Here is a 27,932-nt window from a genome sequence, read left to right as displayed (position 1 = left end):
GTGCTCAGTGTGCTGCAAATATCTGTGCTCAGTGTGCTAATTGCTTTATTGTGGGGACTGGGGACCACCAGTATTATATAGTAGGAGGACAGTGCAGAGTTTTGCTGACCAGTGACCACCAGTATTATACGTTCTCTGCCTAAAAAACGCTCCATATCTGTGCTGCATTGTAGTATATAGTAGGAGGACAGTGCAGAATTTTGCTGACCACCAGTATAACTATATATATAGCAGTACGGTACAGTAGTCCACTGCTCTACCTACCTCTGTGTCGTCAAGTATACTATCCATCCATACCTGTGGTGCACTTCAGTTTTGCACAGTTTGCTGACCACCAGTATATAATATATATAGCAGTACGGTACAGTAGGCCACTGCTCTACCTACCTCTGTGTCGTCAAGTATACTATCCATCCATACTTGTGGTGCATTTCAGTTTTGCACAGTTTGCTGTCCACCAGTATATAATATATAGCAGTACAGTAGGCCACTGCTCTACCTACCTCTGTGTCATCAAGTATACTATCCATCCATACCTGTGGTGCATTTCAGTTTTGCACAGTTTGCTGTCCACCAGTATATAATATATAGCAGTACGGTACAGTAGGCCACTGCTCTACCTACCTCTGTGTCGTCAAGTATACTATCCATCCATACCTGTGGTGCATTTCATTTTTGCACAGTTTGCTGTCCACCAGTATATAATATATAACAGTACGGTACAGTAGGCCACTGCTCTACCTACCTCTGTGTCGTCAAGTATACTATCCATCCATACCTGTGGTGCATTTCACTTTTACACAGTTTGCTGTCCACCAGTATATAATATATAGCAGTATGGTATAGTAGGCCACTGCTCTAAATACCTCTGTGTCGTCAAGTATACTATCCATCCATACCTGTGGTGCATTTCACTTTTGCACAGTTTGCTGTCCACCAGTATATAATATATAGCAGTACGGTACAGTAGGCCACTGCTCTACCTACCTCTGTGTCGTCAAGTATACTATCCATCCATACCTGTGGTGCATTTCACTTTTGCTGTCCACCAGTATATAATATATAGCAGCACGGTACAGTAGGCCACTGCTCTACCTACCTCTGTGTCGTCAAGTATACTATCCATCCATACCTGTGGTGCATTTCAGTTTTGCACAGTTTGCTGACCACCAGTATATAATATATAGCAGTACGGTACAGTAGGCCACTGCTCTACCTACCTCTGTGTCGTCAAGTATACTATCCATCCATACTTGTGGTGCATTTCAGTTTTGCACAGTTTGCTGTCCACCAGTATATAATATATAGCAGTACAGTAGGCCACTGCTCTACCTACCTCTGTGTCGTCAAGTATACTATCCATCCATACCTGTGGTGCATTTCAGTTTTGCACAGTTTGCTGTCCACCAGTATATAATATATAGCAGTACGGTACAGTAGGCCACTGCTCTACCTACCTCTGTGTCGTCAAGTATACTATCCATCCATACCTGTGGTGCATTTCAGTTTTGCACAGTTTGCTGTCCACCAGTATATAATATATAACAGTACGGTACAGTAGGCCACTGCTCTACCTACCTCTGTGTCGTCAAGTATACTATCCATCCATACCTGTGGTCATTTCAGTTTTCCACAGTTTGCTGTCCACCAGTATATAATATATAGTAGTACGGTACAGTAGGCCACTGCTCTACCTACCTCTGTGTCGTCAAGTATACTATCCATCCATTCCTGTGGTGCATTTCACTTTTACACAGTTTGCTGTCCACCAGTATATAATATATAGCAGTATGGTATAGTAGGCCACTGCTCTACCTACCTCTGTTTCGTCAAGTATACTATCCATCCATACCTGTGGTGCATTTCACTTTTGCACAGTTTGCTGTCCACCAGTATATGATATATAGCAGCACGGTATAGTAGGCCACTGCTCTACCTACCTCTGTGTCGTCAAGTATTCTATCCATCCATACCTGTGGTGCATTTCACTTTTGCACAGTTTGCTGTCCACCAGTATATAATATATAGCAGTATGGTACCGTAGGCCACTGCTCTGTAGGTCACTGCTCTACCTACCTCTGTGTCGTCAAGTATACTATCCATCCATACCTGTGGTGCATTTCAGTTTTGCACAGTTTGCTGTCCACCAGTATATAATATATAGCAGTACGGTACAGTAGGTCACTGCTCTACCTACCTCTGTGTCGTCAAGTATACTATCCATCCATACCTGTGGTGCATTTCAGTTTTGCACAGTTTGCTGTCCACCAGTATATAATATAAAGTAGTACGGTACAGTAGGCCACTGCTCTACCTACCTCTGTGTCGTCAAGTATACTATCCATCCATACCTGTGGTGCATTTCAGTTTTCCACAGTTTGCTGTCCACCAGTATATAATATATAGTAGTACGGTACAGTAGGCCACTGCTCTACCTACCTCTGTGTCATCAAGTATACTATCCATCCATTCCTGTGGTGCATTTCACTTTTACACAGTCTGCTGTCCACCAGTATATAATATATAGCAGTATGGTATAGTAGGCCACTGCTCTACCTACATCTGTGTCGTCAAGTATACTATCCATCCATACCTGTGGTGCATTTCACTTTTGCACAGTTTGCTGTCCACCAGTATATGATATATAGCAGCACGGTATAGTAGGCCACTGCTCTACCTACCTCTGTGTCGTCAAGTATACTATCCATCCATACCTGTGGTGCATTTCAGTTTTCCACAGTTTGCTGTCCACCAGTATATAATATATAGTAGTACGGTACAGTAGGCCACTGCTCTACCTACCTCTGTGTCGTCAAGTATACTATCCATCCATTCCTGTGGTGCATTTCAGTTTTACACAGTTTGCTGTCCACCAGTATATAATATATAGCAGTATGGTATAGTAGGCCACTGCTCTACCTACCTCTGTGTCGTCAAGTATACTATCCATCCATACCTGTGTTGCATTTCACTTTTGCACAGTTTGCTGTCCACCAGTATATAATATATAGCAGTACGGTACAGTAGGCCACTGCTCTACCTACCTCTGTGTCGTCAAGTATACTATCCATCCATACCTGTGGTGCATTTCACTTTTGCACAGTTTGCTGTCCACCAGTATATGATATATAGCAGCACGGTATAGTAGGCCCCTGCTCTACCTACCTCTGTGTCGTCAAGTATACTATCCATCCATACCTGTGGTGCATTTCACTTTTGCACAGTTTGCTGTCCACCAGTATATAATATATAGCAGTACGGTACCGTAGGCCACTGCTCTGTAGGCCACTGCTCTACCTACCTCTGTGTCGTCAAGTATACTATCCATCCATACCTGTGGTGCATTTCACTTTTGCACAGTTTGCTGTCCACCAGTATATAATATATAGCAGTACGGTACAGTAGGTCACTGCTCTACCTCCCTCTGTGTCGTCAAGTATACTATCCATCCATACCTGTGGTGCATTTCAGTTTTGCACAGTTTGCTGTCCACCAGTATATAATATAAAGTAGTACGGTACAGTAGGCCACTGCTCTACCTACCTCTGTGTCGTCAAGTATACTATCCATCCATACCTGTGGTGCATTTCAGTTTTGCACAGTTTGCTGTTCACCAGTATATAATATATAGCAGTACGGTACAGTAGGCCACTGCTCTACCTACCTCTGTGTCGTCAAGTATACTATCCATCCATACCTGTGGTGCATTTCAGTTTTGCACAGTTTGCTGTCCACCAGTATATAATATATAGCAGTACGGTACAGTAGGCCACTGCTCTACCTACATCTGTGTCGTCAAGTATACTATCCATCCATACCTGTGGTGCATTTCAGTTGTGCGCAGTATATATAGTAGTAGGCCATTGCTATTGATATATGACTGGCATATAATTCCACACATTAAAAAATGGAGAACAAAAATGTGGAGGGTAAAATAGGGAAAGATCAAGATCCACTTCCACCTCGTGCTGAAGCTGCTGCCACTAGTCATGGCCGAGACGATGAAATGCCATCAACGTCGTCTGCCAAGGCTGATGCCCAATGTCATAGTAGAGAGCATGTAAAATCCAAAAAAATAAAGCTCAGTAAAATGACCCAAAAATCTAAATCAAAATCGTCTGAGGAGAAGCGCAAACTTGCCAATGTGCCATTTACGACACGGAGTGGCAAGGAACGGCTGAGGCCCTGGCCTATGTTCAAGGCTAGTGGTTCAGCATCACCTGAGGATGGAAGCACTCATCCTCCTGCTAGAAAACTTAAAAGAGTTAAGATGGCAAAAGCACAGCAAAGAACTGTGCGTTCTTCTAAATCACAAATCCCCAAGCAGAGTCCAATTGTGTCGGTTGCGATGCCTGACCTTCCCAACACTGGACGGGAAGAGGTTGCGCCTTCCACCATTTGCACGCCCCCTGCAAGTGCTGGAAGGAGCACCCGCAGTCCAGTTCCTGATAGTTAAATTGAAGATGTCACTGTTGAAGTACACCAGGATGAGGATATGGGTGTTGCTGGCGCTGGGGAGGAAATTGACAAGGAGGATTCTGATGGTGAGGTGGTTTGTTTAAGTCAGGCACCCGGTGAGACACCTGTTGTCCGTGGGATGAATATGGCCATTGACATGCCTTGTCAAAATACAAAAAAAATCACCTCTTCGGTGTGGAATTATTTCAACAGAAATGCGGACAACTGGTGTCAAGCCGTGTGTTGCCTTTGTCAAGCTGTAATAAGTAGGGGTAAGGACGTTAACCACCTAGGAACATCCTCCCTTATACGTCACCTGGACTGCATTCATCAGAAGTCCGTGACAAGTTCAAAAACTTTGGATGACAGCGGAAGCAGTCCACTGACCACTAAATCCCTTCCTCCTGTAACCAAGCTCCTGTAAACCACACCACCAACTCCCTCAGTGTCAATTTCCTCCTTACACAGGAAATGAGAAATGTGTTTCCGGTATCCACCGTTAATTCACAGGGAACTAGAGACTTGATTGAGGTACTGTGTCCCCGGTACCAAATACCATCTAGGTTCCATTTCTCTAGGCAGGCGATACCGAAAATGTACACAGACGTCAGAAAAAGAGTCACCAGTGTCCTAAAAAATGCAGTTGTACCCAATGTCCACTTAACCACGGACATGTGGACAAGTGGAGCAGGGCAGACTCAGGACTATATGACTGTGACAGCCCACTGGGTAGATGTATTGCCTCCCGCAGCAAGAACAGAAGCAGCGGCACCAGTAGCAGCATCTCGCAAATGCCAACTCGTTCCTAGGCAGGCTATGCTTTGTATCACCGCTTTCCATAAGAGGCACACAGCTGACAACCTCTTACGGAAACTGAGGAACATCATCGCAGAATGGCTTACCCCAATTGGACTCTCCTGGGATTTGTGACATCGGACAATGCCACCAATATTGTGCGTGCATTACATCTGGGCAAATTCCATCACGTCCCGTGTTTTGCATATACATTGAATTTGGTGGTGCAGAATTATTTAAAAAACGACAGGGGCGTGCAAGAGATGCTGTCGGTGGCCCGAAGAATTGCGGGCCACTTTCGGCATTCAGCCACCGCGTGCCGAAGACTGGAGCACCAGCAAACCGTCCTGAACCTGCCCTGCCATCATCTGAAGCAAGAGGTGGTAACGAGGTGGAATTCAACCCTCTATATGCTTCAGAGGATGGAGGAGCAGCAAAAGGCCATTCAAGCCTATACATCTGCCTACGATGTAGGCAAAGGAGGGGGAATGCACCTGACTCAAGCGCAGTGGAGAATGATTTCAACGTTGTGCAAGGTTCTGCAACCCTTTGAACTTGCCACACGTGAAGTCAGTTCAGACTCTGCCAGCCTGAGTCAGGTCATTCCCCTCATCAGGCTTTTGCAGAAGAAGCTGGAGACATTGAAGGAGGAGCTAAAACAGAGCGATTCCGCTAGGCATGTGGGACTTGATAATGCCGATATTATCTTAAACCATAAAGCTATACCTTTGAACACACTTTTACCATGGAGCCACTACGGCCGCTAGACCTAGTACACACGCTATGCACTTCGCACGCTATTTGCGTAGAGTCCCGTACGTCATGCGTACTTAGCGTACACACGCCGCGCTGGGTGTATAGAGTACGCACAGCGCGCGCACACTCTTGATAACCTTTAAACCTTATCAGTGATACAATGCAATGTTATGGTTATACTTTAAACCTTGTGCCGTATAGCACTGTAATGATGATTCACCTTAAACCTTTACGCAGCGCTGAAGGTATAAAGTACCCGCTATGCGTACACACCTTATCAATACACTTTAAAACCTTATATAGTTAAACACTTCAAACCCTAGCAGGGAAATGAGGACACAACACCGATATGTAGTTGAACACTGGGTTCTAAGGCCACAGTGGATTCTTTGAAAGGGGATAACAGTACAAGTTATACACTACAGACCTAACAAGATAAATCTACAACAGAATAATGGCTACAGTCAATGTACATACGTGAGAATGTTCGCTTGCTCAACCCGGCCGGTCCTCCGCTTGTCAGGTAGAAAGCGTTCAGAGTCTTCTGACCAGCCAGGCAGCAACAGGCTTTTTATACACAACTTCCATATACAATACAATGGTCACTGTAATCCTTTTGTCTATTGGACACAGAGATGCATCTTTACATTACAGGAGAGGTCATAGGTTGATTTGAAAAGGTGGGCGATGTCTTTCTCAACTGCTCTTGTGGGTTGTATCCTCTGGATTCCCGCCGCATACATAATATACAGTAAATACAGTTTATACCTATATTCTACTTCTGCACATAACTATACGCAGGAACGTGCGATCTTTCTCTAACCAACACCAGAAGATTACCCTTAAAATACTGACAATGTCAAATTTCACCTTTAAACGTAAGCTATATACTTATTATGGACTAAGTATGCAATTGGCGCAGTGAGTACCGTAAGGGTACGCACTTAGGGTAGCAGACGCTAGGCCGTGGGCGCGAGACACGAGCGGCACAGACGCTCACAGAATGATATACAGTAAACCTTAAGTAATGAAACAGTGTAAGGATATGCTTATACTTTAAACCTTAGCAGCAAAGCACTATACCTTTAAACTTTAAGTAGCGCTGGTGATACAAAGTATCAGCAGTGCATACCTTAACAATGCTTATACACCTTAACAATGCTTATACACCTTAAACAGGTTAAACCACTTTAAAAAAAACCTGGCAGGAAAGTGACAACACAGCACTGATTTGTATTTGAAAACCACATGGTTCTAAGGCCACTGTGGATAGATTCTAATAAAAGGTTAAACAATACATATCATACACTACAAACTAACATCAAAATCTAACACAATAACAGAGAATAACATGAGCAATGGCGAACAAAATGGCTACAGAGAAATATACATACATGGGGATGATTCGCAAGCGCGTCCTGGATTCCAGCCCTCAGCATTCAAAGAGAAAGCCTTTTGAGAGAGTGAGTGACTGGACAGGCAATGGTGGTCTTTATATATACAGCATACAGTAACAATACAATGGTCCCTATAATCTCATGGTTCATTGGACACAGGAATGTGTCTCTGCATTATAACAAAAGGTCATAGGTGGGTTCGAACAGGTGGGCTGTGTCTTTCTCCAACTGCTCAGGTGGGAGGTATCCTCAGGATTCCCCCCGCATGTGTAATAAACAGCAAAATACAATTAATGTCCATAAACTACTTTTGTACATAACTATACGCAGGAGTGAGCGATCTTTTCCTAACTAACACCGAAATGTTACCCTTAAAATACTCTACAGCTGGATACTAGACACCACCGTTCAACCTTTATCTGACCCTTCCTATCATGCAAAGAGGAATCTCTCTGTCCAAGAACCGTTTAAACTAAACATACTTGCTGACATTGTTAAGGGGAATATTATCTATAAAACACACTATATGGGTTAAATATGCTATGGTCGAGTCGCCCGCTACACGTTCACAAACCCTACCGTAAATGCGCATACTACGCGCCAACGTGCACGGCCGTTGAAGCTCTTTTACGCAATGTGTGAATATGCGCACGCACGGCAGGGCACGTGCTCGCGCAGCGGGCATGTGCATGGGGTTAGTACAAGGCATGTGATTCATGATATTTTTGACTTTGACAGTCCACCCTTTGGCAGTCAACAATAACTGCCACTATCTAAACAATTTAAGCAGAAAAATATATATTACCATGAAATACCTTATTATGATTGGGAGTAGGGAGGAGAGGAGAAGGTGGGAAATGTATGACCTAGTGAGATAGTAAAAAGCATGCATGTATGAAATCCATGTCTGAGGGGTCATGTATCATCGTGCCGTACATGTTCTAAAAATAAGCTTCGAGGTATTGCGAAGTATACATTGAATCCTTCTTATCCCGTATTAAGGGTCTGTAAGTGGGCTAACAAACTCTACCGAGCTCTTTCAGTTTTTTTTAGTTCCAACAAATGGGGTGCACATTAGTTGATGATACATGAAGGGGAGAATATGTGAGTGCTAATATATGTGCCTAAATCACCTGTCGACTATGTGTTCCACTACCTGAAGATAGAAGAGATGAAGATAAGAAACATGCATTATAAATGCATTCGTATGATTATATATATATATGGTCGTCCTTGGGCGTCTGTTGGAGTCTTGTTCGGATTGCTGTATCTTTGCTGTGTGGCAAGCAAAGCTCTTCAAGTGTCCATAAAAATTAAAGTTTCTAAGGGTTCATCAATTGTCGGTGAAACAGTTCATCAATGGTCTGTATAATGGGTCATCAAATTCTTCATCCGAGTGGATGTCTTTTTACCTTGGAGAAAAACAAAGGAGAAACGGGTGAAAGAAACGGACCGTGGAATCACATCTTATCACAGCATTGTCTCGATTGATGGGTCATAAATTAAACTAGTTGTTGTTACAATGCCCTCGCTCCTCAAACTCATCAATTTGGTACTTCGCTTGCAATTCATTAAAATTCGAACACATCTGAATATCAGACCAATCATTATGACAACTCCTAGGATACATAAGAGAAATTTCCCTACAGCAATGATAACATTTTGAGCCCATTCTCGTGGGTTCAACCATGATACCCAGCCGGTCAGTTCATTACCCACAGAAGTAAGGGTAAGGTTGTGTCTCCTTCGGAACTCCCACTTCAATTGCAAGATATCGTCCATCTTTTGATCTATGACCTCTGTTGGGTCCTCAGTGCTGTTTGTGATATACGTACAACACTTCACACCATACTGAGTTGCTAGGGTGACACAATACCCGCCTGTCACCGCTGTGATGTAATTCAGAACCATCCTGTGCTGGATCAGTTCCGTTTTGTAAGCTTGCAATTCTCTCCCAGTATACCTGAAGGTGTCATCATACATCTCGGTGATATTGTCTATCAGGTTCGCTAACGCGGTAATATACCTAAAATTTATAACTCCTCTGGTGGTACGGGTGATATCTAGCGCGAGCAGGAGTTGAATCCCGGTGGATTCGTGGATCAAATCAGAGGCTGCATGCTCTGTCCTATCTATAAGGTGTCTCTTTACAATGTGTTCGTAATGGGTGTGAGTGTAAGGAGCTTGAGCATTGCGGTGAACGTCTTTCATTCTATCATGGGTAATGGTCATTACTTCCGGTAACACTCTTCCAATGTAACACAATCCCTCTGAGTTTGGGGCAAGCCACTTATACGCCTTCCTCCCACATATGAAATATGCATCATCGGGGAGGACATATGGGACAGAAAATGACATCACCATATTACAAACCTTCCAGGTGAAAAATCCTATCCCTAACTCTCGCATCTTTCTAGTACACGTATCAGGTTGTATGATATGCGCACAGTATCCTGGTGATACTTCTACAACTCGCATGGGCCTACTTCCTAGAGTGTACCTGTACTGGAAATATCTCCCACTGTTGGCTGTTTGGCGTATAAGCTCTGAATCTACGGGCATTCTATCGGCTCTGTGTGAGAATGTCATGGTTTGGTTGTTCCATGTCACCTCCCAATTTCCCGGCTTTCGGGGATTGGAAATGTTAAAACATATTAAGGACCTATCCACATGATATTGGTGGAGCTTCAAACTAGGAGGCCTAGAAATATTAAATTTCTTTTCCACCGGTCTCCCACCCCTTAATTCAAGTACCTCATCTATCGTTAAAGAGTATGGCACTAGTCCTGACTTTCTATGACCTTGAGGTACTTGTGAGCACACCCAGCATTCCGTTTGGTTTAAAACCTTACCCACTAATGAGTGATAGTCACTCAATGGATGACGGTCCATATTGATATTACTGCTGGACTGACATCTCTGGATGCACCCGTCCTCAACTATGTTGTCACAATTTCTACAGATACAATTCTCTTCAGCTAACAATCCTTCACAATGTCTGTTAGTGTCATGGCTACCAGATCGTTTTCTGATACTCGCCTTTGCTCGGTGATTGTGTTGCTCTTGGAATTCTACGAATCCATCCTGATCATCAGAACCCATTCCAGATCCTTTCTCGACCTCTCTGATACTCTCACCGAAACAGACTGCTCTGGTCAACAACAGGGTCAACAGGAAAACACGGGATGCAGTCTCTTGGGGCAAGTCCATCTTGCAGGAGGAGAAAGAAAGAGTTGTAATGGGGGTACATAAAATAATTGAAGGGAAAGAAAAATGTTACGATAATTGTCCTATAGTCTTGTTGTTCTTCTTGCTCAGATGTCGTCTCAACAGTGCTGTCTCTCAGTCTTCCCAAAACGAACACTCCAGTGATACGATATTCTTTCCGAATCAGCGATCTTTCTGTAAGGAGCATAAATCTTGCATTACTATTTGTCTAACTGTTGTGTGACATACCATCCGTAAAACATGAAAGAACAAAAAGAGAGAGAACAATAGAAAAAAAACAGTCAGATTTCCGTTCACCATCAGGCTGTCACACCAACATGTCCCTCGGTATCTCTGCACAGTCTCCCCCACCAGTATTTCCACTCTCCACCCTCTGTGCGTGGCCAGGCACAATGATGCTGATAAGATATACTGGGGTTGGGTAGACCTCTGAGAAGACCAAGTAGACATGTGACGTTTGAGCTGTACCGAATGTCAGAGATGAAAAGGAAACATTTAAAGATAATCACAGAGTCTACCTGGCCGCCCTTGTGTCTACAAAGAATGACCTACCAATTACATCGACTGTAACCTCAGGCTTACTATCAAGGCTAACAATTAACTTCACTGGCTGCAGACTACAGGTGCGTCCCAACATGTTTCCTATATGATCCCTGATTACAATTACGTGTGTCATACAGTGTGTCATAACTTTGCTCGTGTTCTTGTCTAGGAGGTCTGACTTTATGTGTGCTGTTACAGTTGCTGGCATAATGCCCTTCCCTTTTACACAGATAACAAACCCTTGGCTTCCTCCATGTGCCAGGGGCCTGGGGTTTTGGTCGATTTGATGCCTCTTCTAGTGCTTGGATGCTCATCACCATCAACCGCTCTCCCTGTGCTTCCCTGGTTCTTTGGATATTACGGTCATGCTCGATAGCGGACTCTCTTAATGCAGCCACCGAGATACCTCTCCAGTTAGGTTGAGTGGTCTGTACCCTTGTTCTCAACACTTCTTTTAAACCTTCCATTAATACGGACACCGCTACCTCTCTATGATGTACACTTTCCTCAATGTTCGCGATCCCAGTGTATCTAGCCATTTCCTCTAATGCTCGATGGAAATAATCAGAAGCAGTTTCACCTTCTTTTTGTCTAATGGAGAAAATTTTGTTCCACTTGACAACAGTTGGGAAATATACTCCTAATTGCAGGTTGATCTGTTTAACATTCTCCTGATTGTATTCCTCAGTGAGAGGTACTTCTGCGTCTAACTTACAATCAGTGATGAATTTCGCAGGGTCAATATTGGAGGGTAGACATACCCTCAGCAATGTCCGCCAATCTTTATTATGGGGTTCGGCGGCGTTTCCTAGTTTTTTAATAAACCTTTGGCATGCGGCTAGATCTTTCCTGGGATCAGGAAATTCAGACATAATTGTCCTTAATTCTGTCCGGGACCAGGGGCAATGCATTGCAATGTTCCTGACGGGAGTGACTCCCAGAGCGTCAGTCTGTCCATTTGGGACTGCAATCACCCTGACAGGATTAAGTTCAACTGCATCATCTTGTTTTGACTCTACAATGTGAGGTGCAATTGTCTGTGCATAATATACAATACCGTACTTACCTGTGGACACGACCTCACCTGACCCTCCATTAGGGGGTTTTACTACTGCCTTTACCGATTGGGCCATGCCCACCTGGGTGTCTCGTATGATGGCTGCTGGAGAAAATGCCGACATCGTGCTGGGCTCACTTTCTTGCTTGTAATCCTGAGGGAAGTTTAACATGGGGTGCAACTTGCACGGGTTAGAATTTGTACATTTATCAGTTTTACTCCTATCGTTATTAACACATTTATTACGCTTACTCTTATTATCATTAATACATTTATTAAGTGCACTATTATCATCATATCCCAGTACGCCATTCTCTGTAGCCATTGTTTCTCCAGTTGCCATCAGTTTCCTGCCAGTGTTGGAACCAGCTATGTAAGCTAATTCCCTCTGTATATCACTCTCTCGTTGCCATAAATGTAAACAGTTTGTGTGTCTGATCCTCTGTTTTTGGGATTTTATGAGACAGATCCTAAACCTTAGATTATGCAATACCTCTGAGTCAAAACTACCTATCCCAGGAAATGGTGCTTTATCCCCCACAGTCATTTGTGTCCATTCATCACAAAAGGTGTTAGTGTGGGGACCATACTTCCCCCACATTACTAATCGAGCAGACCCCCGGGGTCTGCACATCTCTTCAGTCTGAACCCTGACTGCTAAACGTCCCTGTGTTGTGCATTTGGCTTCCATTGTGGACCTTTTTAACACAGAAAAACTTCCTAAAATGCACCAAACACCGAAGTCTACGGTGGAAGTTCTTCAAGCTCTTCCACCAGCTTCTTCTGCTCCGAGTATCACGGATCCGCCTCTTTTAGCAGACACACATAGTCGTTGCCGGCCCTACCTCTAGAGAATTTTCCTGAGAGACCAGCGAAAATTCTCTTCCTTTATTTTACACAAATCACGCTTGCATGTGCTCCCTACAACACGTATGAGGGCAATTTACGCATGAATATGCGACCTCATATCACATTGCGTCATGGGTTTACACCTACAACCGTGCGGTCCAATCGTACCACTTATAGACACTTGTTGTCCATAAATGGTAGGATCATTGGAGTCTTCCTACTGTGCTCCACAACAGCTGGAGCGTAATACCACGAAAACTCTTATCACACTTCGTCGCACGTTTTCACCTAGACCGTGCTTCACCAAGCTTCACCAAGATTCACCAAGCTTCATCAAGATCACCAAGCTTCACCAAGATCACCAAGACCACCAAGCGGGATCCAATACACTCATACCTTTTTCAGCCCACACTATCATTCTATAGTTTTCTGATCAGAAAAATAATTTCCCGTAAACTGATAGCTCTCCCCAGAGGTACTACAGTAAAGTAAGGTATTTAAACTAAATATTGGAAACTGAACAATTTGTGCTATTATCGCGTGGCTACCGTATCGCCTAAACTAAAACAATGCTATCGTGTGATTTGTATTTAGTGGGCGTATCCGTACGCACGTTGCGTAATATACGCCACGTGTGTAGGCCTTTGCGTTGCGTACGCTGTCTCGCACTCGGTCAGAGACACGTGTACACAGGCCGGATACTCCACAGTAACACAAATAACACGCTTCTATAAATGCAAACGATATTTAACTATAATCGTTTACCAAGCACCACACAGTATCTCCTGTATAACCTTTATAACTGGGTCAGGCTGCGTGCGTGTTTTACAATTACTCCCTTAAGTATTAGTTTTACTTTTACCTAAATAGCAACAAATTTTTCAGCACGGGTCAAAGTGTATCTAATAATCAATGCTAATGGCAACAAGCGAATAGATATGCAGAATACACAAAATACAATTTTAAATTAATCTAGTAATCAATGCTTCCAATAGTATGATTCATATTGGATAGCTATCTTGCAGAACATACATTGATATAAACACACACACATAATTATAATATTATATCTATGTACTATTCACTGGTCTCCCGAGACCCATTCACTCCTCTAATTTGCATATGAATGTGCCTTTGACTGTTTGTGAAGGTGGCCTTTCACTGCCAGGAAAAAAAGCTGTTGCACAGGTTAATTTGCATTTCAATGGCTTATCTTACAACAAGCAGTGTTTAACAGAATCCTAGGGGTAAAGAAGAAAAAAAAAACAACAACTTTGTTTTATATCTGTGTGTCGTTCTTACATCAAATATTAATCTTACTATTAACTTTTATTAAACCCCATCTGAATCTTTTTGTAATTGACTATGGCATGGGTTAAATAAATGCATTGGTAACTCATAAATGGTGATTTCTTTCTGACCAAGGACGGCTGATTATTCCTGAGCAGACTGAAAATCAGCTATTTAGAAAAAAAAATTGACCTTCCAAAAATGGCCGCTGCTCCTCCCCCTTCCACATCCATGAGGGTTACACAAAATGGAGGACAGACCATCGGGCTTCCTTTGTCACAAAAAAAAAAATCACCATGCAAGCCCCTGAAGTTATTTTAGGCCTGAGTTAAAAAAAACAACACTATATCAAGGCTTTTGCAGCAACTTTTAAAATAAGATTTTACTCACCGTTAAATCTATTTCTCGTAGTCCGTAGTGGATGCTGGGCACTCCGTAAGGACCATGGGGAATAGCGGCTCCGCAGGAGACTGGGCACAACTAAAGAAAGCTTTAGGTCACCTGGTGTGCACTGGCTCCTCCCACTATGACCCTCCTCCAAGCCTCAGTTAGGACACTGTGCCCGGACGAGCTGACATAATAAGGAAGGATTTTGAATCCCGGGTAAGACTCATACCAGCCACACCAATCACACCGTATAACTCGTGATACTATACCCAGTTAACAGTATGAATATAACTGAGCCTCTCAACAGATGGCTCAACAATAACCCTTTAGTTAGGCAATAACTATATACAAGTATTGCAGACAATCCGCACTTGGGATGGGCGCCCAGCATCCACTACGGACTATGAGAAATAGATTTACCGGTGAGTAAAATCTTATTTTCTCTGACGTCCTAGTGGATGCTGGGAACTCCGTAAGGACCATGGGGATTATACCAAAGCTCCCAAACGGGCGGGAGAGTGCGGATGACTCTGCAGCACCGAATGAGAGAACTCCAGGTCCTCCTCAGCCAGGGTATCAATTTTGTAGAATTTAGCAAACGTGTTTGCCCCTGACCAAGTTGCAGCTCGGCAAAGTTGGAAAGCCGAGACCCCTCGGGCAGCTGCCCAAGATGAGCCCACCTTCCTTGTGGAATGGGCTTTTACAGATTTTGGCTGCGGTAGTCCAGCCGCAGAATGCGCCAGCTGAATTGTGCTACAAATCCAGCGAGCAATAGTCTGCTTAGAAGCAGGAGCACCCAGTTTGCTGGGTGCATACAGGATAAACAGCGAGTCAGTTCTCCTGACTCTAGCCGTCCTGGAAACATAATTTTTCAAGGGCCTGACTACGTCCAGTAACTTGGAATCCTCCAAGTCCCTAGTAGCCGCAGGCACTACAATAGTTGGTTTAAGTGAAAAACTGATATCACCTTAGGGAGAAACTGGGGACGAGTCCTCAATTCTGCCCTATCCATATGGAAAATCTTTTAGATAAGGACTTTTATATGACAAAGCCGCCAATTCTGATACACGCCTGGCCGAAGCCAAGGCCAATAACATGACCACTTTCCGCGTGAGATATTTTAGATCCACGGTTTTTAGTGGCTCACACCAATGTGATTTTAAGAAACTCAACACCACGTTGAGAACCCAAGGTGCCACTGGAGGCACAAACGGGGGCTGAATATGCAGCACTCCTTTTACAATGTCTGAACTTCAGGTACTGAGGCTAGTTCTTTTTGGAAGAAAATCGACAGAGCCGAGATCTGTACCTTAATGGAGCCTAATTTTAGGCCCATAGACACTCCTGCTTGTAGGAAATGCAGAAATCGACCTAGTTGAAATTCCTCTGTTGGGGCCTTTTTGGCCTCACACCAAGCAACATATTTTCGCCATATGCGGTGATAATATTTTGCAGTTACATCTTTCCTGGCTTGAATCAGCGTAGGAATGACTTCCTCCGGAATGCCCTTTTCCTTTAGGATCCGGCGTTCAACCGCCATGCCGTCAAAACGTAGCCGTGGTAAGTCTTGGAACAGACAGGGCCCCTGCTGCCGCAGGTCCTGTCTGAGCGGCAGAGGCCATGGGTCCTCTGATATAATTTCTTGAAGTTCTGGGTACCAAGCTCTTCTTGGCCAATCCGGAACCACGAGTATCGTTCTTACTCCTCGCCTTCCTATTATTCTCAGTACCTTTTGTATGAGAGGCAGAGGGAGGAACACATAAACCGACTGGTACACCCACGGTGTTACCAGAGCGTCCACAGCTATCGCCTGAGGGTCCTTTGACCTGGCGCAATATCTTTTATAGCTTTTTGTTGAGGCGGGACGCCATCATGTCCACCTGTGGCCTTTCCCAATGGTGTACAATCCTTTGGAAGACTTCTGGATGAAATCCCCACTCTCCCGGGTGGAGGTCGTGTCCGCTGAGAAGATCTGCTTCCCAGTCGTCCACTCCGGGAATGAACACTGCTGACAGTGTTAACACATGATTTTCCGCCCATCGGAGAATCCTTGTGTCTTCTGCCATCGCCATCCTGCTTCTTGTGCCGCCCCATTGGTTTACATGGGCGACTGCCGTGATGTTGTCTGATTGGATCAGTACCGGCTGGATTTGAAGCAGAGGCCTTGCCTGACTCAGGGCATTGTAAATGGCCCTCAGTTCCAGAATATTTATGTGTAGGGAAGTCACTTGACTTGACCAAAGTCCCTGGAAGTTTTTTCCCTGTGTGACTGCCCCCCAGCCTCAAAGGCTGGCATCCATGGTCACTAGGACCTAGTCCTGTATGCCGAACCTGCGGCCCTCTTGCATGGAACCTGCCGAATGGGATTGCTTCGTAGGAAGCTACCATTTTTTCCCAGGACTCGCGTGCAATGATGCACCGATACCTGTTTTTGCTTCAGGAGGTCTCTGACTAGAGATGACAGTTCCTTGGCTTTCTCCTCCGGGAGAAACACTTATTTCTGTTCTGTGTCCAGAACCATCCCCAGGAACAGTAGACGTGTCGTAGGAACCAGCTGTGACTTTGGACTGTTTAGAATCCAACCGTGCTGTTGTAGCCCTTTCCAAAATAGTGCTACCCCGACTAGCAACTGCTCCTTGGACCTTGCCTTATAAGGATATTGTCCAAGTACGGGATAATTAAAACTCCCTTTTTTCGAAGGAGTATCATCATTTTGGCCATTACCTTGGTAAACACCCTCGGTGCCATGTACAGTCCAAACGGCAGTGTCTGGACTTGGTAATGGTAATCCTGTACCACAAATCTGAGGTACTCCTGGCGAGGATGGTAAATGGGGACATGCAGGTAAGCATCCTTGATGTCCCGGGATCCCATGTAATCCCCCTCGTCCAGGCTTGCAATAACCGCCCTGAGCGATTCCATCTTGAACTTGAATTTTTTTATGTATGTGTTCAAGGATTTTAAATATAAAATGGGTCACACCGAACCATGCGGTTTCGGTACCCCAAACCGTGTGGAATAGTAACCCCGTCCTTGTTGAAGTAGGGGCACCTTGAGTATTACCTGCTGGGAATACAGCTTATTAATTGCCTCTAGCGCAGCCTCCCTGCCTGAGGGAGTTGTCGGCGAGGCATATTTGAGGAAACGGCGGGGGGGAGACATCTCGAATTCCAGCTTGTACCCCTGAAATACTACTTGAATGAAACAGGGATCCACCTGTGAGCGAGCCCACTGATCGCTGAAACTTTTTGAGACGGCCCCCCACCGTACCTGGCTACACCTGTGGAGCCCCCGCGTCATGCTGTGGACTCAGAGGAAGCGAGAGAAGAATTTTGATTCTGGGAACAGGCTGACTGGTGCAGCTTTTTCCCTCTCCCCATGTCTCTGTACAGAAAGGAAGCGCCTTTGACCCGCTTGCTTTTCTGAAGCCGAAAGGACTGTACCTGATAATACAGTGCTTTCTTAGTCTGTGAGGAAACCTGAGGTAATGGATACGAGGTCCCAGAGACCATCCCCAAATAATTCCTCACCCTTATAAGGCAGAGTCTCTATGCGCCTTTTAAAGTCAGCATCACCTGTCCAGTGACAGGTCTCTAATACCCTCCTGACAGAATGGTCATTACATTCATTTTGGATGCCAGCCGGCAAAATATCCCTCTGTGCATCCCTCATATATAAGACGACGTCTTTAATATGTTCTCATGTGTGACAGGGTCACCGACCACGCTGCTGCAGCACGATCTGCAGGTCTCAGTCTAGTACCTGAGTGTGTAAATACAGACTTCAGGATAGCCTCCTGCTTTTTATCAACAGGTACCTTCAAAGTGGCCGTTCCTAAAACGGCAGTGCCACCTTTTTTGACAACCGTGTGAGCGCCTTATCCACCCTAGGGGATATCTCCCAGCGTAACTTATCCTCTGGCGGGAAAGGGTACGCCATCAGTAACTTTTTAGAAATTACCAGTTTCTTATCGGGGGGAACCCACGCTTTTCACACACTTCATTCATTCATCTGATGGGGGAACAAAACACTGCCTGCTTTTTCTCCCCAAACATAAAACCCTTTTTTTTTAGTGGTACTTGGGTTAATGTCAGAAATGTGTAACACATTTTTTATTGCCGGGATTAAGTCACGGATGTTCCTAGTGGATTGTGTATATGTCTCAACCTTGTCGACACTGGAGTCAGACTCCGTGTCGACATCTGTGTCTGCCATCTGAGTGAGCGGGCGTTTTTTGAGCCCCTGATGGCCTTTGAGACCATGTAAGGAGTTGACACTGTCGGTTAATACCTTTCACCTAACCATCCACTCTGGTGTCGGCCCCACAGGGGGCGACATCACATTTATCGGCATCTGCTCGTCACCATATAAGCCTCCTCATTAAACATGTCGACACAGCTGTACCGACACACCGCACACACACAGGGAATGCTCTGACTGAGGACAGGACCCCACAAAGCCCTTTGGGGAGACAGAGAGAGAGTATGCCAGCACACACCAGAGCGCTATATAATGTGGGGATTAACACTATACTGAGTGAAATTTCCCCAATAGCTGCTTGTATATATAATATTGCGCCTAAATTTAGTGCCCCCCCTCTCTTTTTAACCCTTTGAGCCTGAAAACTACAGGGGAGAGCCTGGGGAGCTTTCTTCCAGCTGCACTGTGAAGAGAAAATGGCGCCAGTGTGTCTGAGGGAGATAGCTCCGCCCCTTTTTCGCGGACTTTTCTCCCGCTTTTTTCTGGATTCTGGCAGGGGTATTTACCACATATATAGCCTCTGGGGCTATATATTGTGATATTTTTGCCAGCCAAGGTGTTAATATTGCTGCTCAGGGCGCCCCCCCCCAGCGCCCTGCACCCTCAGTGACCGGAGTGTGAGGTGTACATGAGGAGCAATGGCGCACAGCTGCAGTGCTGTGCGCTACCTTGGTGAAGACTGATGTCTTCTGCCGCCGATTTTCCGGACCTCTTCTTGCTTCTGGCTCTGTAAGGGGGACGGCGGCGCGGCTCCGGGACCGAACACCAAGGACTGGGCCTGCGGTCGATCCCTCTGGAGCTAATGGTGTCCAGTAGCCTAAGAAGCCCAATCCGGCTGCAAGCAGGCGAGTTCGCTTCTTCTCCCCTTAGTCCCTCGCTGCAGTGAGCCTGTTGCCAGCAGGTCTCACTGAAAATAAAAAACCTAAATCTATACTTTCTTTCTAAGGGCTCAGGAGAGCCCCTAGTGTGCATCCAACCTCGGCCGGGCACAAAATCTAACTGAGGCTTGGAGGAGGGTCATAGTGGGAGGAGCCAGTGCACACCAGGTGACCTAAAGCTTTCTTTAGTTGTGCCCAGTCTCCTGCGGAGCCGCTATTCCCCATGGTCCTTACGGAGTGCCCAGCATCCACTAGGACGTCAGAGAAATATACTTTTAAACCTACTTAAACAGATAAGCAATCCAATCTGAATCAAACACAATATGACTCATTTGAACCTTGTTTTGCAACAATATGGTCAGATATGCAGAGTACAGGTGTGTGCATGTGTTACATGTGTTGCGTGCGCAGTTGGCACCAAACAGAAATTAAAACAGATTTAACAGACAATAGCTTAACGTTCTTACCTTTCGGTTCCGGATCCCACCAGCATCCCTACAAACCAAGCGGAGCAGACGCTTATCTAATCAGCACTACTGTATCCCCAACCACCAAACGGCTAACAGGGGATACTACCTTCCCGCCCTTTGCTGATGGATAAAGTCTGCCTGGTTCCGCTAGGTTGCGGATATGAGGAGGCCCGGATGAGTCCCCCAATTGACAATGTCAAATTTCACCTTTAAACGTAAGCTATATACTTATTATGGACTAAGTACGCAATTGGCGCAGTGAGTACCGTAAGGGTACGCACTTAGCGTAGCAGACGCTAGGCCGTGGGCGCGAGACACGAGCGGCACAGACGCTCACAGAATGATATACAGTAAACCTTAAGTAATGAAACAGTGTAAGGATATGCTTATACTTTAAACCTTAGCAGCAAAGCACTATACCTTTAAACTTTAAGTAGCGCTGGTGATACAAAGTATCAGCAGTGCATACACCTTAACAATGCTTATACACCTTAACAATGCTTATACACCTTAGACAGGTTAAACCACTTTAAAAAAAAACCTGGCAGGAAAGTGACAACACAGCACTGATTTGTATTTGAAAACCACATGGTTCTAAGGCCACTGTGGATAGATTCTAATAAAAGGTTAAACAATACATATCATACACTACAAACTAACATCAAAATCTAACACAATAACAGAGAATAACATGAGCAATGGCGAACAAAATGGCTACAGAGAAATATACATACATGGGGATGATTTCCAAGCGCGTCCTGGATTCCAGCCCTCAGCATTCAAAGAGAAAGCCTTTTGAGAGAGTGAGTGACTGGACAGGCAATGGTGGTCTTTATATACACAGCATACAGTAACAATACAATGGTCCCTATAATCTCATGGTTCATTGGACACAGGAATGTGTCTCTGCATTATAACAAAAGGTCATAGGTGGGTTCGAACAGGTGGGCTGTGTCTTTCTCCAATTGCTCAGGTGGGAGGTATCCTCAGGATTCCCCCCGCATGTGTAATAAACAGCAAAATACAATTAATGTCCATAAACTACTTTTGTACATAACTATACGCAGGAGTGAGCGATCTTTTCCTAACTAACACCGAAATGTTACCTTTAAAATACTCTACAGCTGGATACTAGACACCACCGTTCAACCTTTATCTGACCCTTCCTATCATGCAAAGAGGAATCTCTCTGTCCAAGAACCGTTTAAACTAAACATACTTGCAGACATTGTTAAGGGGAATATTATCTATAAAACACACTATATGGGTTAAATATGCTATGGTCGAGTCGCCCGCTACACGCTCACAAACCCTACCGTAAATGTGCATACCACGCGCCAAAGCGCACGGCCGTAGAAGCTCTTTTACGCAATGTGCGAATATGCGCACGCACGGCAGGGCACGTGCTCGCGCAGCGGGCATGTGCATGGGGTTAGTACAAGGCATGTGATTCATGATATTTTTCGACTTTGACAATACCCTACAGCTGGATACTAGACATCACCTTATAACCTTTGTCTGTCCCTTCCCATCATGTAAAGGTGAATCCCTTAGCCCTGAATCATTTAAACTGTTGATACTTGCTGATGTGGTGTAGGGGAGCTATGTGTACAAAGTGCACTATTTGGGTTAAATATGTAATGTTCTGATAACCCTCTATGCGCTCACAAACTCTGCCGTAAATACCCATACCACGCGCATGATCGCAGGAGCGATCCTACGCAAATTGCGGATATGTGCACGCACGGCGGAATAAGTGCACGCGCAGCGGGCATGTGTATGGGGTTAGTACATGGTGTATGCATTACAATATTTTTCGACTTTGACAGACTTGTGGATGGAGCCCTTAATTCGCTTAACCAGGATTCACGGGTGGTCAATCTGTTGAAATCAGAGCACTACATTTTGGCCACCGTGCTCGATCCTAGATTTAAAACCTACGTTGTATCTCTCTTTCCGGCAGACACAAGTCTGCAGAGGTTCAAAGACCTGCTGGTGAGAAAATTGTCAAGTCAAGTGGAACGTGACCCGTCAACAGCTCCTCCTTCACATTCTCCCGCAACTGGGGCTGCGAGGAAAAGGCTAAGAATTCCGAGCCCACCCGCTGGCGGTGATGCAGGGCAGTCTGGAGCGAGTGCTGACATCTGGTCCGGACTGAAGGACCTGCCAACGGTTAGTGACATGTCGTCTACTGTCACTGCATATGATTCTGTCACCATTGAAAGAATGGTGGAGGATTATATGAGTGATCGCATCCAAGTAGGCATGTCCGACAGTCCGTATGTATACTGGCAGGAAAAAGAGGCAATTTGGAGGCCCTTGCAGAAACTGGCTTTATTTTACCTAAGTTGCCCCCCCCCCCCCCTCCAGTGTGTATTTCGAAAGAGTGTTTAGTGCAGCCGCTCACCTTGTCAGCAATCGGCGTACGAGGTTACTTCCAGAAAATGTGGAGAAGATGATGTTCATCAAAATGAATTATAATCAATTCCTCCATGGAGACATTCACCAGCAATTGCCTCCAGAAAATACACAGGGACCTGAGATGGTGGATTCCAGTGGGGACGAATTAATAATCTGTGAGGAGGGGGATGTACACAGTGAAAGGGGTGAGGAATTGGACGATGAGGAGGAGGTGGACATCTTGCCTCTGTAGAGCCAGTTTGTGCAAGGAGAGATTGATTGCTTCTTTTTTGGTGGGGGCCCAAACCAACCAGTCATTTCAGTCAGTCGTGGGGCAGACCCTGTCGCTGAAATGATGGGTTTGTTAAAGTGTGCATGTCCTGTTTATAAAACATAAGGGTGGGTGGGAGGGCCCAAGGACAATTCCATCTTGCACCTCTTTTTTCTTTCATTTTTCTTTGCATCATGTGCTGTTTGGGGATTATTTTTTTGAAGTGCCATCCTGCCTGACACTGCAGTGCCACTCCTAGATGGGCCAGGTGTTTGTCTCGGCCACTTGTGTCGCTTAGCTTAGCCATCCAGCGACCTTGGTGCACCTCTTTTTTTCTTTGCATCATGTGCTGTTTGGGGACTATTTTTTAAATCTGCCATCCTTCCTGACACTGCAGTGCCACTCCTAGATGGGCCAGGTGTTTGTGTCGGCCACTTGGGTCGCTTAGCTTAGCCATCCAGCGACCTTGGTGCACCTCTTTTTTTCTTTGCATCATGTGCTGTTTGGGGACTATTTTTTAAATCTGCCATCCTGTCTAACACTGCAGTGCCACTCCTAGATGGGCCAGGTGTTTGTGTCGGCCACTTAGCTTAGTCACACAGCTACCTCATTTCGCCTCTTTTTTTCTTTGCATCATGTGCTGTTTGGGGATTATTTTTTAAATCTGCCATCCTGTCTGACACTGCAGTGCCACTCCTAGATGGGCCAGGTGTTTGTGTCGGCCACTTGGGTCGCTTAGCTTAGTCATCCAGCGACCTCGGTGCAAATTTTAGGACTAAAAATAATATTGTGAGGTGTGAGGTGTTCAGAATAGACTGAAAATGAGTGGAAATTATGGTTATTGAGGTTAATAATACTATGGGATCAAAATGACCCCCAAATTCTATGATTTAAGCTGTTTTTGAGGGTTTTTTATAAAAAAAACACCCAAATCCAAAACACACCCGAATCCGACAAAAAAATTTCAGGGAGGTTTTGCCAAAACGCGTCCGAATCCAAAACACGGCCGCGGAACCGAATCCAAAACCAAAACACAAAACCCGGTACACATCACTACCTTATTCAGGCTTGTTCGCAAACCAAAAAAGTAAGTAACTGGAGAAAACCATGTGCACTGCAGGTGGGTCAGATATAACGTGTGCAGAGAGAGTTAGATTTGGATGGGGTGTATTTAAACAGAAATCTAAATTCCAGTGTAGAAATTAAGCAGCTAGAATTTACCATGCACAGAAACAATATAACCCACCCAAATCTAAATCTCTTTGCACATTACATCTGCCCCATCTGCATTGCAACATGGTTGTGCCCAGTTGCTTACTTTTTTGGTCTGCTAACAAACCTGAATTAACCTCCCCTCTCCCGTTCAGGCATGAAAAGTAGCACTGCCTGGTCAATCCTGGAAATGTCAAATTCAGCTGCTACTACTGTAATTGCAGTAGAATCAGCTGTGACAGGGCTCGGAATATCGAGTTGCTTCAGCAGTTTTGGATCTGTTGCTACAGCGCTCAGTGAGTCAGATCCATAAATTCCAAGTGGCAGTCACATGTTTTCATTGATAGACCTAATTGAAAAAAAAAAAAAACATGAAGCAGGCAAGTGTCCCCCTTTTTACACATTACGGCAGGCAAGTGCATGGCTCGCCCGCCCCAAGAAACGGCCCTGCTCCAAGCCTCTAACCTAGCGACCTCAGATCTATACTCTAACTCATCATTCTTACTAATTAGGCCTACAACTGCAATATCATCAGCAAATTTAATAATGTGAACTGACTCCGATTTAGAAATACAATCATAAGTAAACAGGAAGTACAGCAGGGGACTCAGTACACAACCCTGAGGCACCCCCGTACTAATTACAAGCTCGCTAGACAGAAAATTATGCAATCTAACAGATTGGGGCCTATTTGTCAAAAAATCTAAAATCCATCTGCATACAAAATTATTCAATCCTAACTGAGATAATTTACACACCAACAATGTTGGAATGACCGTATTAAACGCCGAACTATAATCTACAAACAAAAGTCTCGCAAAAGAACACCTGGATTCTAGGTGGGAAGCCACACAATGAACCAAAGTGATAGCAGCGTCATCCGTCGACCTATTTGCTTTGTATGCAAACTGGAAAGGATCCAGATTAGCCGAGATATTTATCTTTATATATCCCATAACCAATCTTTCAAAGGCCTTCATTATAAGAGATGTCAGAGCAATTGGTCGATAATCATTTGGCTCACAGGCCTTACCATTTTTAGGAACTGGGACAATAATAGATGACTTAAAACACTTAGGCACACAGCAAGTGGCAAGGGAAAGGTTAAAAATCATTGTAAAAACCCCGGCCAACTGCTCAGAACATGTCTTAATAACATTTCCCGGGATCCTATCTGGGCCGGGGGCCTTACCTGATTTAGAACTGGCAAAGCATCGTCTAACAGACAATTCATCCAGCACCAGGGGCTCCGCATTCTCCAGGTTTCCATCCCAATCAACTGGAGAAGCAGCCATTCTATCAAAACGAGAATAGAATATATTTAACATCTCCCCAGGGAACTATCAGCCTCTTTATGAGAAGGATTCTTATTTATTTTATAGTCAGAAATATCTTGGATGCCTTTCCACGTACTTCTTGCATCTTTATAATTTTTAAACTTGCTTTCAAGTTTAGCAGAAAAGGCCCTCTTTGCCTCTATTATACCCTTTTTTAGTTTTAGTCGGGCAACCCTAAAAGCATTTTGGTTCGCAGATCTAAATGATTTGTCTCTCTCACCTAATAAGGTTCGAACCATGCCATTAATCCATGGTTTATCATTAGCAAAGGCTCGAACGCACTTTTTAGTTGTCACACTTTCTATACAACAGCCTACATAACATAATACATTTATGACTATAAACTGAACATCAGAGACATTATACCCAGAGGCGTAACTAGCATGGGGCGAGCAGGGCACGTGCCCTGGGCGCCGTGGCAGCCCCAGCAGAGGGGGGTGCCACCGGCACCTGCACGGCCCGCTCGCCCCATGCGACAGGGTTTCTGCGCTGCCGGCGCTACCCGCAGCGCTCTCCCTGTCTCCCCAGACCTGGCTGCTGTACCTGTCACACTGTACAGGCAGCGGCAGCCAGGAGCCACCCCCTACTCCCCCTCCCCGCCCTGCAGTGTCATATTGCGTGCGTACGCGCGTGACTGCAGGGAACCTGACTGGATCCAGTTTGGCAACGGGATTGATAAGATGGCAACACAGGAAGTGCCGTCATCCCGCGTTCGTCCATCGTGCCACTCAAAGAGGAGGAGGCGGAGCAGGCGTCAGGAGAAACAAAAGTAAGAGAAAGGCACGCTGGATGGGGATGGGGAGGAGTAGTGGCGGCACATGAAAGCCACGCTGGGTGAGGGGGGGTTTGCACATGAAGGCAGGAATGCTGAATGGGGGATCACATTAGGGAAAACACAATGGATGTGTGGCACAAGAGGGCAAGTCACACTAGATGAGAGGGGACATATGAAGAAGATACACAGTATGTGGGGGGGGACGGGGGACATTAGGGAAGACTGCATAAGGGATAAGCGATGATAGGGGGGAGAATCTGTGAGGGAGAAGCTGTGTGAGGGAGAAGCTGTGTTGGGGGAGAGATGTGTGGGATAAGAGGTGTTGGGGAGAAGCTGTATTAGAGGGAGAAGCTGTGTTGGAGATGAGATGTGTGAGGGAGAAGCTGTGTTGGGGGAGAAGCTGTGTTGGGAGAGAGCTGTGTGACGGGGAGAAGCTGTGTGACAGGGAGAAGCTGTGTTAGGGGGAGAGCTGTGTGACGGGGAGAAGCTGTGTTAGGGGGAGAGCTGTGTGGGATAAGAGGTGTCGGGGAGAAGCTGTATTAGAGGGAGAAGCTGTGTTGGAGATGAGATGTGTGAGGAAGAAGCTGTGTTAGGGGGAGAGCTGTGTGAGGAGAAGCCGTGTCAGGGGGAAAAGCTGTGTGAGGGATAAGAGGTGTTGGAGAGAAGCTGTATTAGAGGGAGAAGCTGTGTTGGGGGAGAGCTGTGTCAGGGGAGAAGCTGTGTCAGGGATAAGCGGTATCGGGGAGAAGCTGTCTGAGGGAAAAATAAGAATTTACTCACCGGTAATTCTATTTCTCGTAGTCCGTAGTGGATGCTGGGTACTCCGTAAGGACCATGGGGAATAGACGGGCTCCACAGGAGACTGGGCACTCTAAAAGAAAGATTAGGTACTATCTGGTGTGCACTGGCTCCTCCCTCTATGCCCCTCCTCCAGACCTCAGTTAGGGAAACTGTGCCCGGAAGAGCTGACACTACAAGGAAAGGATTTGGAATCCAGGGTAAGACTCATACCAGCCACACCAATCACACCGTACAACTCGTGATAACTATGCCCAGTTAACAGTATGAATAACAACTGAGCCTCACTGAACAGATGGCTCATAACAATAACCCTTTAGTTAAGCAATAACTATATACAAGTATTGCAGACAATCCGCACTTGGGACGGGCTCCCAGCATCCACTACGGACTACGAGAAATAGAATTACCGGTGAGTAAATTCTTATTTTCTCTGACGTCCTAGTGGATGCTGGGTACTCATTAAGGACCATGGGGATTATACCAAAGCTCCCAAACGGGCGGGAGAGTGCGGATGACTCTGCAGCACCGAATGAGCAAACTCAAGGTCCTCCTCAGCCAGGGTATCAAACTTGTAGAATTTTGCAAACGTGTTTGATCCCGACCAGGTAGCAGCTCGGCAAAGTTGTAAAGCCGAGACCCCTCGGGCAGCCGCCCAAGAAGAGCCCACCTTCCTCGTGGAATGGGCTTTGACTGATTTAGGATGCGGCAGTCCAGCCGCAGAATGTGCAAGTTGAATCGTGCAACAGATCCAGCGAGCAATAGTCTGCT

The sequence above is a fragment of the Pseudophryne corroboree genome, chromosome 4, assembly GCF_028390025.1.
Source record: "Pseudophryne corroboree isolate aPseCor3 chromosome 4, aPseCor3.hap2, whole genome shotgun sequence".
Lineage (NCBI taxonomy): Eukaryota > Metazoa > Chordata > Amphibia > Anura > Myobatrachidae > Pseudophryne > Pseudophryne corroboree.
Note: the sequence above shows the minus strand (reverse complement) of the source record.